The sequence below is a fragment of the Eptatretus burgeri genome, chromosome 1 (genome assembly GCF_056783735.1).
Source record: "Eptatretus burgeri isolate ZD-2024b chromosome 1, Ebu_testis_v1, whole genome shotgun sequence".
NCBI classification, from domain to species: domain Eukaryota; kingdom Metazoa; phylum Chordata; class Myxini; order Myxiniformes; family Myxinidae; genus Eptatretus; species Eptatretus burgeri.
The window spans coordinates 63,511,514-63,529,655 of NC_140961.1; positions in this window are offsets into that span (position 1 = coordinate 63,511,514).

The following is an 18,142-nucleotide window of genomic DNA, read 5'->3' on the forward strand; positions in this document are numbered from 1 at the left end:
ATCTGAAATCAAGCCATTGGAGAAGAGGAAGGATTTAATGTCTGAAGTGATGATGGATTCCATAACCTTGCTGATGATTGGGAGAAGCCTGATTGGTCTGCATTTGCAGGGAACTGTTTTTGCACCATTATTATGCAGAGCAGTAATGTTTGCTGATTTCCAAGCAGATGGCAGATGTGATGAGATCTTCTTCATATCACTTTTAAAAACACATTATACAACAAAACACAAACCTGAAGTTCCTATAATTCTTCCCTCTGCTGACCTTTTTTTCCTGGGATGTATAAATAAAAAGTTGAATTTTGTTGTTTCATACAAAATGGTCAATATGTTTTGATAGCCTCGTTCACAAATTGTTTTCGTCTCTTATCAGTTGCTATGTTCCTGAGCTAGTTTAGTGTTGTGAATTAATTAACACAGTTATACATATACTGTATGTAAAAACAGCACATCATTAATTGAATAAATTTCAATAACATTAAACAACACCCTGGTGTGATGACTCATATGGGCCCACCCTGTAAATTTGCTTGTGATCAATGATCAGAGGGAAGGTTTTTATTTATTCATTTTAGTGCAGAAACTGCTTGCAATTTGCTTCATATGCTGTTTTGTCGCTGGTGTACTTCTGCATGAAGATTAGGTAATCGTGATTTATAGCTTTTACATGATACCGGGGTACATAATGGCCTACTCTTTTTGAAAGGTACATTGGGATCTTTAACGTTCACAAGAGAATTTTAGTAAACGATACAGCTAACTCTTGCAGCCATGGTGGCTCTTGATACCGGATTTGAGTCGCATGGAATGTCCCTTCCACGGTAGATCATTAATGTGAATTAACAGAGTATTAGTCACACCCGACCTGTGCAGCAGATCGAATGATGAGCTTCTGGTAAGGTTGGGAAATGAACCCAGAGCAGATCACAAAAATGGAAGTATTTGAAGTTTAACTCGATCTGTGTTTACATATATACGGATACTGATAGATAAAAATGGCGATCAATGTCTTTGTTCACGTACAGATAGTGGACAAAAAATAATAAATGGAAACACCAGTAAATACGGGACATACAACATATATGCAAAGAATGGGGCTGCCGCACATATGCGACCGGTGCATGAAATAAGCAAATCTCTTCCCAGCAGTTCTCTCGCCATGTATATGTAAGTGGGATGCGACTCAAATCCAGGATTGAGAACCATTATGGCCACAAGAGGAGACCTCAGTGACTTTTAACAGGGTGGAATTGTTGGTGAGCATTTGGCAGAGGCTTCAATGACAAAGGTTGCGGAAATTGCCAACATGTCATGAGGAACTGTTGTCTCGAATGTAATGTCATCCTGGGAAAAAGAAGGAAAGATGTCATCATTGCAGGGCAACAGTGGGTGGAAGTGCATACTTGACAAGTGTGATGCACGGGCACTGGTCCGGACTGCGAGGAGAAACAGAAGAGCAATAACATATAAACTGTGTGCAGAATTCAAAGTGGGTCTTGAGCATCTTGTATCGCCAAACTTTGCTACGCAACAAGCGGTCAGAAGGGACCTTCACAGGGTGGGATATCATAGCTGTGTTGCTATGCACAAACCCTTCATAACACCTAGCAATGCACGTGTGAGTGTCCCATGGTGCAAGAAGCATAGGTGATGGCCTACCGAGCAGTGGAGAAATGTGATATGGTCTGACGAGTCGTCCTTCACCATGTTCTGGACAAGTGGATGTGTGCACGTGTGGCAAAACCCCAAAGAGTCCCAACGGCAAAAGGTTCTGGTGGATACATAATGGTGTGGGGCGTGTTGTGCTGACATGGCATGGGTCCACTCATTCCATTGGAATGCAAGGTTGATGCAGCATGCTACGTTACCTTCCTGAGTGATCATCTGCATTCCATGATGCAGCATTTCTTTCCTGCTGGGAGGTTGTCTTTCAGGATGGCAATGCTCCAGTTCACAGGATACGTGTTGTCACTGGGTGGTTTGATGAGCATGAGGACAAGTTACCCATCTTCAATGACACTCCCAATTGCCGGACCTCAATCCCACAGAGCATTTGTGGAACTGGCTGGAGAAGCGCTGAAGATTGTGGTTTCCGCCTCCATCAAACTGATGTCAATTGGAGGACTTCCTTGTGGAAGAATGGTTCCACATTCCTCCAGAACAGTTCCAGACCCATGTTGACTCCATGCCACATCGTATCTATACTGTCCTCGATGCACTTGGTGCCCCAACACTATACTAAGTGACATTCTGTTGGTATTTCCAATTTTTTTTATCCACTACCTGTATGTCCAAAAGTGGATACGGAAACTATAATTCCGATCGCACCATGTGGCATTTGAAATCGTATCCACAATGTCACCGGATGGCAAATTGCCATCATCGATGTTATAATCTTGTTGACATCTCTCGCCTTCAATGTGTAACTCTTGAACAAAGCTGTTGTAGGTGCCCTTTTCGGAGTAAGGGTGTATGTGTACACACCAGCTCGGCCTTCCATTCCATTTCTTCATTGGAAAAACGTATTTCCGCACTTATGATGTGGTTTATATTCGTAACATCCATATCCGTGTATATGTGAACCCAATGTCCGATTTCCCACATGGCTGTGCCACATCTGCATTCCATATCTTCATTCAGCAATCCCTATCTATATCCACCGTATCTGTATCCATGTATATGTGGACTCACGCATGCACAAATCTGTCACCCCAGGTGTTCGTTTGAGGTAGACAGTAAAATGTACATCATCATCATCATGTACCATGCTCAATACAGTGAGCAGGAATTTGGAAAGTGAGTCCGCGATATTTCGGCTATAGCTCTTCAGAAATTGACACTTATAGGATAGTTAATGTCCACCAACAAATGCCATGAGAGGAGACACCCAGTTTAGCGTCCATCCGAGGGGACGGCACACACATTGATGTCTCGCCGTGCCTGTAAAACACCAGGATGCCAGTTGATAGCAAGGTGGCAATTCAAATCCAGGCTCGACAGCTCAGAGGATAGTGCACACTCCTCCATGCAATCCTGTCAGCCACAGTAATATGTATGGACATGTGAAAATGAACAGTCAAGATAAGGCTATCTATATATTATGTTCGCAAAATATGATGGAACTTTAAATCAATCCCACTCTAACTGTATGCTCCGAACTTGCCTTTCCCTGTCTCCCCCCTATTTTTGGAGCCCCCAAGCCTCTTTCCCCCCTTCTCTTTCAACTCCTCCCATACGTTCTCTCTCTCCTCTCCCTTCTCCACTTGATTATCAATTTTAATTTTTCTCCTCAGAATGACCATTTATAAACTAACTGCAAATCAATGAAGGAGACTACAATCCACTCGTCTTCCACTCATTGGCATTGCGGCAATGGATCGATTAGAGGTAAAGTTACACCCTCGGGAGGACAGCCATCAAAGTGCAACGTGTCTCTTTCGTGATGCCATCGTTGGGAGACATTCCAAGCACAAATGGCCTCCAGTGCAAGACGGTAGGTATATCGCCACGAAAATTCAACACAAACGTTCACATTGGCTCAAACCTCTGCGGACACCGAACGACGTTGGCAGAGACAGTAATGCGCAACAACATCTCATCGCTCGAATAAACCCATATGCTTTCTCCTCGATTGGCTTTGAACTTTTGTGTTTCCTTCAATTTCACTTTTTGTCTTGGCTTCTGGCTTCAGGTAAAGGATGGCTGACTGGATAAATTAAAGAGAAGATGACAATTGATGAAGTGCCTTGTTCAGAAATATGAACCAGGGGGTATGATGCTTTTGAGGTCCGTGATGTGGATTAAAATTCGTAGTGTTGCCTGCTAAATCTTTTGAGATAAAGACGCACTTGCACATTGAGATGGGGGTTTTGGTGAAAGGAGCAAATCCACGGAGGGTGTCAGTGAGGAGTCACGGTTTCGGAATGGGCTATTTGCCTGTTGTGTGTGCAAGCTGGCGGGGTTTTCAACTCCTCTGAAAAACTGCAATACAGTATGAAGGAGAACAAAACGGAGCCCTCGTCAGGGTATTTGTCATCAGGCGACCCGTTTCACACACCGGGGATAATAACATGCCTCCAAGTGGTACTAAATGATCTGGTGGTGGACACACTCACATACACACACACACACAGTAATTTTCAGCACATACGAATATATAATTTTTTGAAGGGGCTAAGGTGGGTGGGGGGGGGGCACAGTGTTTCAAAATTTAAAAAAAACCCTCTTTTCTTACAGAGGCAGTACACAGAAAGTACAGTTTAGTGTTCACATAAAATGTATTATTAGCCACTTGTGAATATCAGAATCTCAATGACATAAGTGGTTTGACAGAGCTATATTAGTTTTTACAAGCTGGGGGTGCAGCACAGTCCGAGAGGTCCAATTAAATGTTTCAGGAAGGGGTGGACAACAGCATGGATGCTCCCAAATGCTCCACTTCCTGCATTACGATCTCAAGATTGGCTGAATGGATTAGCCCTTGTATGTGTGATTGTCAAATTTGTCAGCACAATGGCAGCCTTGTTCCATGAACAATTATAGCCTAAAGGATGGAGCCAATCCAGGAACAAAAACATAAACTACTTTATTAATCCTTGTCTAAAATAAGTGATACCCATATCAAAGGAAAATCCTCTAGCAATATGAATTAGATTCTGACATTTGTATTTCAAAAAATTTGAATGAATCAGAGGGGTTACCAACCAGCACTACATGTACCAAATATTATCAATGTCTATAATCACACATCACATCATCACCATGGTATTTCATCACTGAAAACACAAAATACATGTAGATAGGCAAAAAGAGATGGAGAGTTCCGTTCTTTTCATGTGGCTCTTGACCACAACATGGAAGCAGGTTACAGGTGTAGTCTGAATACTGGACAGGCAGAGAGTTATGAGTGGGAGCAGGAGTGAGATTGTGGAGTCGATGACAGAAGTTTCTGCCTCTGGTCATACAGCATGATATATCGAAATGCTGGGTGCCAGCTCAACAGCCTGGCCAGCAGCAGCGCAGAACTTGCATCTTTTCATAGCCAGACTTTGAAGACAGGCTTTCATTGGCGGCAAAGCTGCTCATGGTTCTCAGCTCGACCGAAATTCACGCATTGGTGCTCATCACATCCCTGACTTGGAAAGCAAGCCATCTTGGCCTTGCCCTCTGCATGTATTTCGTGCCTCATTCTCTCATTTTCTAATTACCTCTGTTCCCAGTTTCTCATTCTGCCTGTTAGTGCATCAGTAATGACTTATATAGCGCATTCACTCACTCAAGTCAGTGGTGTATTGTTCTTGTGCCCATAGACCAGCTTTGCCCGGCGTTGCATAGCTTGCATGGGCACAGCTCAATGTCAAACTGAATCTCTTTCACCTTTTCCCTCAGCTATGACTCTTCTCTGTTAGTGTTTTAACGATGGACTCACATGTAAAACATGCTTCATGGGGGTCAAATTGAGGCAATGTTCCTTCCCCAATGGCAGGGGTATGGTGTATTACTTTGTCTCCCCACTCTATATTGCATTAACCTCCTCCACCCTTGAATATGCCTGGTGTTGGCTTAATGGTTCGGGTGGTGGGCTTGGGATCCTTTGATCCTGAGTTCAAATCCCACTCAGTTGTTGAATTAATACCAGGTGGTGTTGACTCAGCCTGTCATCCTTCGGAGGTTGTCAAAATGAGTGCCAGCTTGCTGGTATCCTGGGTTGGAGTGGTGACCTATCCAGGATTGTGCTCAATAGCCAAGCAGACTGCTCAGGCAGCACCAATGCTCTGCAGAGAGTGTGGTCCAAATGGATGGATGGATCCTGGAATGTTATCTCCATCTTTGGTTTTAATTTAGATTGTTTTTTTTTAACAATTACAATTTTCTCCATATAGTTTTGCTTTGGGCAATGGTCCACTGTTGTATGTAAACAATGGGCCAGTTCCCAAGTCAATATCATCAATATTCATCCATCATATATTGAGAGCATGATTGTACATGGAACACAAAAGTGACAAGAAAACTTAATGAACTAGAACAGCACTCATGGAACACAAAGTCTCACCTCACGCATTCATTCAGAACAAAAATACCATTGTTAACTGAACACGCTACTATTATGGCCCATTGCTATAATGGCCCATATACTTATTTCATCCATGCACCCGATTACATCACATAGTTTTTTGACATGGGTTATGAACATCATAAATTTAATTTTTCACTCACATTGGGTCATATATCAGATACATGAAGTTTCAGATATTTTGGATAAGAATTTAAATTCAACCAATTATGGCTGGAATACCACTTCTCCGATGATTCATTGTTATCACCCTATATACCCTATGGGGAGTTTATGACATATGCCAAGTTTCAATTTTTTTCATAGAGCTGTTTAAGAGAAAATGATGTCCAATTTTTTTCTTTCATCCAATATGGCTGCCGTACTACTTGACCTATGACATCACTGTGAACACTATAATATTTTCCATGAGGAGTCCCCCCCCCCCTATGTTTAATGTTTTGCATCAATCGGACAAGCCGTTGCAAAGAAAAACATTTCCAAAGCGAAAATATATAGATGCAGACACACACGCATACATACACACACACACACACACACGCGCATACACACACACGCGCATACACACACACACACACGTACATACGTACACATATACACACATGCACACACACACACACACATACGTACACACGCATACACACACACACACACACACACACACACACACACACACACACACACACACACACACACACACACACACACACACACACATACGTACACATGCACACACACACAGACGCATACACACACACGCATACACACATACGTACACACGCACACACACACACACACACGCATACACACACACATACGTACACACACACACACACACACACACACGCATACACACATATTGCAATAGTCTCACATCCCCGGGCAAGACTAACTAGCACTAGAGAGTTTATCTAACACCTTAACCCAATCTCTTATTTTCTAATTTTTCCACACTCTTCCACTGCTAATCGGAAGGGTTTTGAAAATGCTAACAAAGGCGATTTGTGTTCTGCAGTGTTCAAGTGCTGCACATAATTCAATTGAAATAAAATAGATTTTAAAGGTTGTAGAAAAAAATAAAATTGGAAGTTTACCACCATTGCCACAGCATCTTTTACATTCGTTTTTTGCTTATGCTGTTTGTGCCCTTTATAACATCCTTAAAAACAGTAAGTTTCCTGTTTGGGATGATTTTCAATTTTGTTTGATTGCTGGGCGGACAGACAGAGTAAATAAAGATTCTCAGAACCAAAATACTGCTAAACTACAGGTTTGTTTTCCAATTTGTGTTCAAAATATAACATTCAATTTTAATGAAGTTGTTCCTCGATCTTAAACTGTCCTTTGCAAACAGACAGACAAAGTGAACCAATGACTTAAACCCACTTTTCGCTTCATGTGCGTGAGGTATAAATGACACAAAACTAGTCTAAATAATTAATTATTGCAAACCAAGGCAACCATTTACACTTTTCAGTCATTCATGGAATCTCAGGGTTGAACCCTAGAATGTCCCGAAACACTTGAGCAATTTCTAATGTCTAATTTTATTTACTCTGGGAAAAGCCCATTAAAACGATCGATGCACAAAACTCAACACAACACCGAGGATTACAATACGTACAAACAAAGTTAAGGATTATGTCCGATTAATTATTTCCAATAAGGGAATGGGAAACATGAACGGGTCAAAAAAACAACTCGAGTTATGTAATGAAGCCAAAACATTGCTATTGCTTATGTGCATTGATAATACATAGTGTTTATATAGCTTGGATATATTCCAATTATACTGGGCCATCAAGGAATTACACTACATGCCGGAAGTCTTGCAGGCTGGGGCCAACACAAACTGTGTGCCTCAGAACACATTTGATGCCGATGGACTGCAACCGATCGACATTTGATGATTCTTTTAATTGTCACTTTTGGTTTCACATTGAAGAGAAAACTTATAGGGAAGTCATGGCGATTGTGAATATAACACTTCTGTTTGAAACTATTTTACCTCACGACTCACGGAGCCTATTATTTAATGTTATTGGGTTACAAAAGAAAAAAAATAGAAAAACAAACACTTTTTCCAAATAAATTTCCGATTTCACCTTAAATTTTAACGGAATTATTTAAGCCGTGAGATACATGTATGATCATCAAATCTGGAATCAGATTTTGAATATCAGCTTTTAAAGCCTTGTAAAGATGCCACGATTAGCTATGTTAACACGGATACTGTATACAAACATATTTCGCCCAAGGCAGAAAACTCCTTTGGGGAGGGGGACAAGTTAAGTTGCTACAACCTCCATCATGTGATCCTTAGTCCTCCTGTCAAGTTTGGTGGTGAATGGATAAGTAACGACCGAATGTATCACGGTCAGACAGACAGACAGACAAACAGACAGACACAAAATTGCAGATTTTATTTTGATAACTGCATATTTTACCTGCAGAATTATAAAATCATAGCTGTGCAATGCAACACACCCTCCTGCCCCAAGCTCTTAACATTATTAAATGCAATTATTTCAGAAGATATTCATGTTTAAAGACAAAGGAAACAATTGCTACCTGCACAAAACGTCTGAGTGAAAACTCGTCACTACTACAGCAATAGCAGGGTTCAATTATAGTGTAGCTCCGTTGGCCTGAGGCCAGTAATAACTCCCGCAGCCAAGTAAAGGTTCCAAGTGTCTGGTCCAGTCAGCCAGTGAAAAATATCAGTGTGAAATACCTTTCAAATCCAGCTGTTTGGGAGGCTCATTAAAAACATGTACAGCCTGGATGTGATAATCGGTGCAACCTTAAAGTAGATTTGCCTAAAATTTGATTTGCCGACAAGTCAATCCACTGTGAATTAAATGAAATTCTCCTTAATAGTAAATTTAATGTTGTGCAGACCACAAACTTTTTCAGTGACTTTTTTTAGAATTAAAAACAATGGACAACACAGAAGAAATGTCAAGTATCAGTTGCGACTGATCCAAATAATTTTAAGAGGATGTCAGGACAAGTCAACTAAAAGGAATCAGCTCTGACATCTTGCAATGCTCATGGACCCTGCCCAGCTCCTGTCCCAGTCCTCCTCCTTTCTTGGGTACAATCATGGATCAGGAGAGAAGTCGAGCCATCTCTGTGCATTTAAATTCTGCTGCCACATTAACAAATCCAGATATAATGTGGAAATTTATCAAGGGTACGAGTCATCTGACAGTAAAAAAAGGAAGTGTAAGCTATCTGAGGAAGAAAAGAGAATGCCATTTGCTTCCAATTGAATGTATGAAGAGGTGCCTCATTACAAATCCACTGCTCGGATGTGTTCTGATTCCACCACCACCACCACCACCACTTCCCTCCTTAAATTTGCTTTCAATTAATTTTTCACTTGTAGTTTTGTAAACAACAAAAGCAATCAAAAACAAGTCTGAAGACGACAATGGTTCAAGAGCGGTATTTGACGATGTAGATTGTCTCAGAAGTCAAGAATGAGACAATGTGATAATTTTTGACCAAGTTATTGGTTCACGAAAAAATATTTTCACGAAAAATATAATTGGTTCACGAAAAAATATTTTCACGAAAAATATAAGTGACCACTATATTCGTTATTGTTGTGTGTCTGTGTCTGTCTGTCTGTCTGTCTGTCTGTCTGTCTGTCTGTATGTCTCTCTGTCCCGAGCATAGCTCCGTGGGTTCTGAGCCGATCCTGATTAAATTTTGGTGGGAGGTTTATATCATGATCTCGTTGTGTTTTCCTGAAAATGGGTGCGGTCCGCCCATTATGGGCGGAGCCACTCCCAAAAAACATGTGTTTTTAGGGGGTACCGATTTCAATTTGCAACTTCTCCTCGGGGGTTTGTCGAATCTGACAGTGGTTTCGGTATTTGGTTAGCCCAATGGCACCTGCATAGCCCCACGGAGCTCCATTTTTCATTTTCGTCCCAAGGTCAAGGTCACAAGGTCACGAACTTAGAAAATTGCGAATTGTGTTTTTAGGGGGTAGCCAATTTCAATTTGCATCTTCTCCTAGGGGGTTTGTCGAATCTGGCAGGGGTTTCGGTATTTGGTTAGCCCAATGGCACCTGCATAGCCCCACAGAGCTCGATTTTTCATTTTTGTCCCAAGGTCAAGGTCACAAGGTAACGATCTTAGAAAATTGCGATTTTGACATAAAAATACATTTTCTCCGAGGGGGTTATCAAATCTGGCAGGGGTTTCGGTATTTGGTTAGCCCAATGGCACCTGCATAGCCCCACGGAGCTCGATTTTTCATTTTCGTCCCAAGGTCAAGGTCACAAGGTCAAGGTCACAAGGTCAAAAACTTAGAAAATTGCGAATTTTGATATAAAAATCAGACAAAAAAAATATAAAAAACCACCCAAACTTTGAGAGCTCGGATGACAATATTTTTATAAGCATAATCTTGAGGTCATTCCCCACCTAAAGTCTTGAAACCATTTTGCTCTATATCGAACAACTTGCCCGTGGCGCCCCCTTCAAGTTTGTTTTTATGCTGATTTCATCAAAGTATGGATAATCCGAGGAGTGCGAATGCCAGACAGCCTATATGACGTTATATTGTTCCTGGAATGTTCCAGAGGAACTTTTGCACCAAAGGTCATAATCCTTGACCTTTGACCTTTAAAGTTCACAAAGGTTAAATTTTCAAAGTTGTGGGAATCGAACCGGGTTTTCGACCTTCTTCGACGAACTAACTCCATTCAGCTATCCTGTTTCCTTATTTTAATGTCCACAACATTGTTTTGTGATCTTTAAAGGTTATGCAAAGGTCAAATGTTTTAAGTTGTTGAACGAAACTGGGTTTTCGACATTTTGCAGCTAATAACCTGTCACTCGTACCACATCATTTGGTAATCATTTTTATAGCTTGGTCAAACATTATCACATTGTCTCATCCTTGACTTTTGAAACAATCTACATCGTCAAATACCGCCCATGAACCATCGTCATCTTCAGACTTGGAATTAATTATAGTGGCCTTCAATCAGCAGCTGCAAAATGTCGAAAACCCGGTTTCGTTCAACAACTTTCAAAATTTGACCTTTGCATAACCTTTAAAGGTCACAAAACAATGTTGTGGACATTAAAATAAGGAAACGGGATACGTGCTATAGCTTGTTGGAGTTAGTTCATCGAAGAAGGTCGAAAACCCGGTTCGATTCCCACAACTTTGAAAATTTGACCTTTGTGGCCTTTGAAGGTCAAAGGTCAAGGATGATGACCTTTGGTGCAAAACTTCCTCTGGAACATTCCAGGAACAATATAACGTCATATAGGCTATATGGCATTCGCACTTCTTGGATTATCCATACTTTGATGAAATCAACGTAAAAACATATTTGAAGGGGGCGCCACGGGCAAGTTGTTCGATATTGAGCAAAATGGTTTCAAGACTTTAGGTGGGGAATGACCTCAAGATTATGCATAAAAAATATTGTCATCCGAGCTCTCAAAGTTTGGGCGGTTGTATGATTTTTATGTCAAAATTCACAATTTTCTAAGTTTTTGACCTTGTGACCTTGAGCTTGGGACGAAAATGAAAAAAATCGGACAACGACAAGTTTTGGATAATTCATTTTGCTATTCAAATACCGAAGAACCCATTCCATTCAGTAAATTCCCTAGGAGAAGATATATTTTTAATCCGACTACCCCCTAAAAATGGCTATTTTTGGGCGTGGCTCCGTCCACAATGGGCGTAGCATGCCCTCATCCAGGAAAACACAACTAGACATTGATATCGAACACATAACCAAGTTTCATCAATATCGGATCAAAGTGCACGGAGTTATGCTCTGGACAGATAGACACAGACAGACGGACAGACAGACAGACACACAGACACACAGACATAACGAATGTAGTGGTCACTCTGGCTGGTGCTCGTGAACCAACTCCAAGGCATCTGAAAATGCAAAAAACACCGGTCCACATTGTATTCAGACTTCTTTTTCTTCCGTCTGCTAAACGGCACCTTTGATCTTTTGACCAAATTCTGAATTTGTCTTCTCCATATTCTCATAATAAATGTGAATGTTTTAGAACATGTGGTAGTCTTCACACCACCTTTCTGTCAGACATGATTCTAAAGTGCATCTTTGCTAGGCAGGAGTTCAGGGGTGTGTTCAGTTACCAAGTTTCTTGTAGAGCACTCGTCAAGTGGCTTAAGCACTCAAGCAAACACTCCACTCAAAACCGTTTACAAGGAACGACTGGCTTGGCAAGCACTACCTAGCTGCTTGGTAACTGAACGCCGCACCCCAGGTGCCACCTCTCTGCTAAGCATTGCCTCCCTCACAAATGCATTTCACACTGGATGCATCACATTCCTCTCCTCACCTCTAGTAGTGTTGACTTGTAGACCCCTTGGTACATCACAACCAAAACGAGGGCCTGCACCAATCAAAGGGGGTTGAGGTATGACCTGAAAACATTTTTAATCCTGATATCTTCCTGAAATAATCGGAAATAGTTTAATTTTAAAAATAATTAAAATGAAAGAAAAATAATTATTTCAGCCGTTTTTACAGCCATTTTTCCCTGCTGTGCAGGGGTTGGGCTTTTTCTTGAGGCAATGTTTTATGGCCAGATGCCCTTCCTGACGCCAACCCTGGTCGCCTCTTACGACACACAGGGATATGGTACACCTATTCTAACCGGGGCATACACCAGGACCAGTACACTGGTACTCATTTCGATGACCTCGGAAGGATGACAGGCTGAGTCAACCCCCTGGTGTTAATTCAGCAGCCAACGGGTCTTGAACTCAGGACCCTGGGATCCCAAGCCACCACCCTAACCACTAAGCCAACACCAGGCTTAAAAATAATTATTTCAGCATGACATTTTAATTATTTTTCTTGTTTCAGTCAATTGTAATATTTAATCCATTAACCATATCTCTTAAAGCAAAAAAAAAAAAAGAAGAGATTGAAGTGACTCGTTTATCATTTATTAACTCATTAATCCCACACCTCCTCCTTTCCTTTCTCATCTCACATTTTCTTTCCTCCTTCCCTCACACTCTGTCAATTCGAATTTTTAAAACTTTAAATCACGATTTGAAATGTTTCATGTGTGCCTTTACTCTCATTTTCAATTACTGATGTCACCTGTATTGTTTCTTCTTCCTCCATACCTGGATAGTTCACAAACCCATTCCCTAAACCCTGTGATCTTTTGTACCCTATAATTAACCCTCGCCCCCTCAAGCCAAATCCCTAATCTGACAGGTTATTGTGTTTAATCCTCTCTCTTTCCACCCACCCTCCATTTATTTATCTATTTATTTATTCATTCCATTGATCTTTCAGCCCTGGTTTTCCATCAACAACAGAGGCTTGCTGTGTATTGCTCTATTGTTGTGCAATGTTAGGTGAAATTCATGTGATTCTGCCATGTAGAACCTGTTGAGAATAATAATTTTGTTGTGCATTTATTTTTATTCTGAGCTGCAATTGCTTGAGTTAATTTTTTTTTTTTTAAGAAATCTTTAGTGCTGTGGAATTCTCAAAGAGGTTAACAAAATATCCAAGAACCCGTCTGTCTTTCTGTCTCACCTGTGTTCATTGAAGTTGGATACAGAATGATCGTAATAATGACCGAAAAGAGAATGTCGATTGGCTTGACTAGATAGATCAGGGGTGTGTTAAGTTAACAAGCAGCTACCTAGTGATTGCCAAGCCAAGCCAGCCATTCATTATCAACGGTTTTGAGCGGAGTGTTTTCTCGAGTTCTTTAGCCACTTGGCGTGAGCTCAACGAGACACTTGGTAACTGAATACATCCCAGATGGTAGAATATTCCCGATTGGAGATAAAGAAGTTCCAAGATGAGAGTATTATTTAAATTCTGAAGGTGGATTTTCACCACCAAGACAATTTGCATGATTCCGATGATTTAGGATTTCTGTGATTTGAGAATTTCGGACTGGTTGTTAGTAATGGAGTAATTCAGGGATTTGTACTCAGACCGCTATTGTTTGTAATTTATATCAATGACTTGGACAGTCAAGTTAAAAGCAGACTTTACAAGTTTGCAGAGGATAACAAGCTTGGAAGTAAGCACCACAGGAAAGAGTGAAGTGACCAGACTCAGGAAATCCCATTGGCAGATGCAGTTCAAATATTGGAAAATGCAAGGTATTGGGTTGGTTAGGAATAATTGAAATATAGATTAATACATAATGCACGGGGTTTGTTTGGGAGTGGGTAATGCAGCGGAAGGATCTTTGGATTGTTGTGGATACAGGGCTTAAGCAGTCAGTGCAATGCCAGGCAGCAATAGGAAAAGCAAATAGGTTTCTGGGTTGCATTCGCTGGGGGATAGTTTATATATCGAAAGAGGTGGTGTCAATGTTATAAACTGAAATAGGAAATTTGTGAGGCTTCACCTCGATTGTTGTGTTCAGTTTTGGTCTCTGCAATTGAGAATGGGCATAGCTACCCTGTTGCCTTCGAGCCTGGAATTAAATTGCATTAAAACAGACTTTTCCACCTTTATTTACACATCGTAACCCACAACTTCCAAGTGAAAAACGAATTCTACGAATTTCAGAAAATTAATGAAAAATACACAACGAGAATATCTTGGTTGGATAGGTGTCCACCACCCTGAGTTAATACTTGATGGAAGCACCTTTGACAGCAATTACAGCTCTGAGTCTGTTGGGATAGACCTATATCAACTTTGCACACCTTGAATGGGCAATATTTGACGGTTCTTCTGAACAAAACTGTTCAAGCTCAGTAAAGTTGCACAGGGTGTGTTGATGAACAGCAATCTTCAAGTCATGCCACTGATTTTCGATTGGATTTGGGTTGTGGATCTGACTGGGCCACTCAGGGACATTCAACTTTTTGTTCCTTAGCCACTCCAGTGTAGCTTTGGCTGTGTGCTTACAGTCGTTGTCATGCTGAAAGATGAACTTCCTCACCAATTTCAGCTTTCTTGCAGAGGGCAGCAGGTTTTCCTCGAGGATTTTTCTGCATTTTGCTCCATCCATTTGCCCTTCTATCCTGAGAAGAACCCCAGTCCCTGCTGATGAGAAACATCCCAATAACATGAGGCTGCCACCACCATGCTTCATAGTCAGGATGGTGTTCTTTTAGTGATGTGCTGTGTTGCATTTTCACCAAACATAACATTTTTCATTTTTGCCAAAAAGTTCCATCTTGGTTTTGTAAGACCACAAAACTTTTTGCTGCATGGATTCAGAATCTCCGGGGAGGTTTTTTTGCTTACCTCAAACAGGACTCATTGTGGGCTTTTTTGAGAATTGGCTTCCTTCTTGCCACCTTACTGTACAGGCCAGAATTGTGGAATGATTGGGATATTGTCACATGCACACAGTGAACAGTCTTTTCCATAAACAAATGCAGCTCTTTCAAAGTTGCCATTGGCCTCTTGATGGCCTCTCTGATCAGTCTCCTCCTTGCTTGGTCATACAGTTTGGAGGGATGGCCTGATATTGGCAGGGTCGTAGTGGTACCTTACACCTTCCACTTCTTAATGATTGTCTTGACTGTGCTCCAAGGGATATTCAAGGACTTTGAAGTATTTTTATACTCATCCCGATGTGTGCCTTTCCAAAACTTTATCCCAGAGGTCTATTGAAAGCTCCTTTGTGCTCATGGTTGAGTGTCTGCTGTGAAATTCACCACCCAGCAGAGGAAACCTACAGGAACAGCTGATTTTATTCTGAAACAAGAAGGGCACTCGGTAGAGCACATACCTCCGCCACGTAATGCCTGATCCACGAGAACATATCGAGCACAATACTATTTTGAAATATCAAGCTCTATATCGTTTCTGGCCCAATCTGTCAATAGTGAAGAATTACTATAAAAATTAAATCATTTTTTTATCCAGATCCGAATTCGGATCTTCACCAAAATCGAATCAATTTGTCCTTGCCAGACACCCAACGTTTCCAAGTTTCGTCCGAATCTGCCCTCAACTTTTTTGAGATATCCTGCTATATATCCTTTTTGGCCCTATCTCTCAATGGTGAAGAATTACTTTAAAACAAGTCTGGAGATGGCGATGGTTCACGAGCAATGTACACGGTTCGCCTTTTTTATTTTTTGACCTTTGAGGGGACGCCACGGGCAAACTGGTGCGAATCGGGAAAAACGTAAATGATGAAAGTTGTAGTACTCCAAGAGCACTACTTGCATACCAACTTTCATTCGAAACAGTTTAAAACCCGAGGAGCTCGATGCCCAATTTATAGATTTTTTTGACATTTTCTAACTTTGTGACCTTGACCTTGGGACGAAAATGAAAAATTGAGCTCCGTGGGGCTATGCAGGTGCCATTGGGCTAACCAAATACCGAAACCCCCTGCCAGATTCGACAAACCCCCTCGGAGAAGATGTAACTTGAAATTGGCTACCCTCTAAAAACATGTTTTTGGGCGTGGCTCCGCCCATAATGGGCGCACCATGCCCATTCTCAGGAAAACACAACTAGATCATGATATAAACCTCCCACCCAAATTTTATCAGGATCGGCTCAAAACCCACGGAGCTATGCTCGGGACAGACAGACAGACATACAGACAGACTCACACCCATAATGAATATAGTGGTTACTTACTGACTCGTGAACCAATTATCAGATCCAGATCACACAATAAATTCTTCCTTGTCTACGAAGTTTCATCTGAATCTGTCCGAAACTTTTTAAAACATTGTGCTATATATCATTTTAGCCCCATCTCTCAATGGTGAAGAATCACTTTTCAAAATTCTTGTCGTCGTATCCGGATCCGGATCTTCACCAAATTCGAAAAAGTTTGTCCTTGTCAAACCCCAAACATGTCCACAAAATGTTATCCGGATCCGTTGACAACTTTTTGAGATATCCTCTACGGTCTACAAAAACAGACAGACAGAAAGGGATGAAAACATAATTTGGTGGCGGAGGTAATAATCAGAATCAACAATTTAACACATGAGGAGGCCAATTAACTTGGTGTGTGATTTTGAAGGTGATTGGTTACACCTGAGCTAATTTACAATTGAATATTAGGGAGGTGGACACTTATTCAACAAACATATTCTAGTTTTGTTGTTTCCATTCATTTTCTGAAATTTGTAGAATTTGTTTTTCACTTGAAGTTGTGGGTTACGATGTGTAAATAAAGGTGGAAAAGGTCTGATTTAATGCAACTTAATTCCAGGCTATAAGGCAACAAAAGGTGAAATATATATATATATATATATATATATATATATATATATATATATATATATATATATATATATATATACATACACATACTAATAAAAGGGTGTGTGTGTGTGTGTGTGTGTGTGTGTGTGTGTGTGTGTGTGTGTGTGTGTGTGTGTGTGTGTGTGTGTGTGTGTGTGTGTGTGTGTGTGTGTGTGTGTGTGTGTGTGTGTGTGTGTGTGTGTGTGTGTGTTTGCCTCTTATCTTCTTTCTTGCTGTTGAGGAGTTGAGGCTACTCGAGATGCAGCTTTCGCAAGTAGTTTTTTTATCAAGTTCGCTTCTTGTACATTTTCTTATTTTGGTAGGAGCCATCTTCCTGCAAAATAAAGGAGGGAGACAGGGAGACGGGAGGAGGAAGGAGGGAGAAAAATGTTATGCTTTTGAACACACACACACACACACACACACACACACACACACACACACACACACACACACACACACGATGTCAGGTCAGGTTCGATCTGTGACCTGCTACAGGTACCATGTAAACCTGTACTAACCTGTTCCATGGTCGGGTTGTCGGCGACTAAACCGTCTCCCCCACCAGGTTTTCTGGTGAGGAGGGTGTTTGGATATGGACACCCAGCAGGATTAAAAACAAAACCTGTCAAAGGGCGGAGGAGCTCCTTGTGAGCCAACGGCCATCCATATCTAGTGCCCAACTGTGTCTGCGGACGTCCTCCTGCAGTTGGGTTACTTCTTATTAGGAGGTTGGTGGCAGGATTTGCACTCCAGCCACCGTAAAACGCTTCATTCCGCAAAACGCAAAAACGCAAAAAAATCTGAAAACCCACTCCGTGGGAGTACCTCC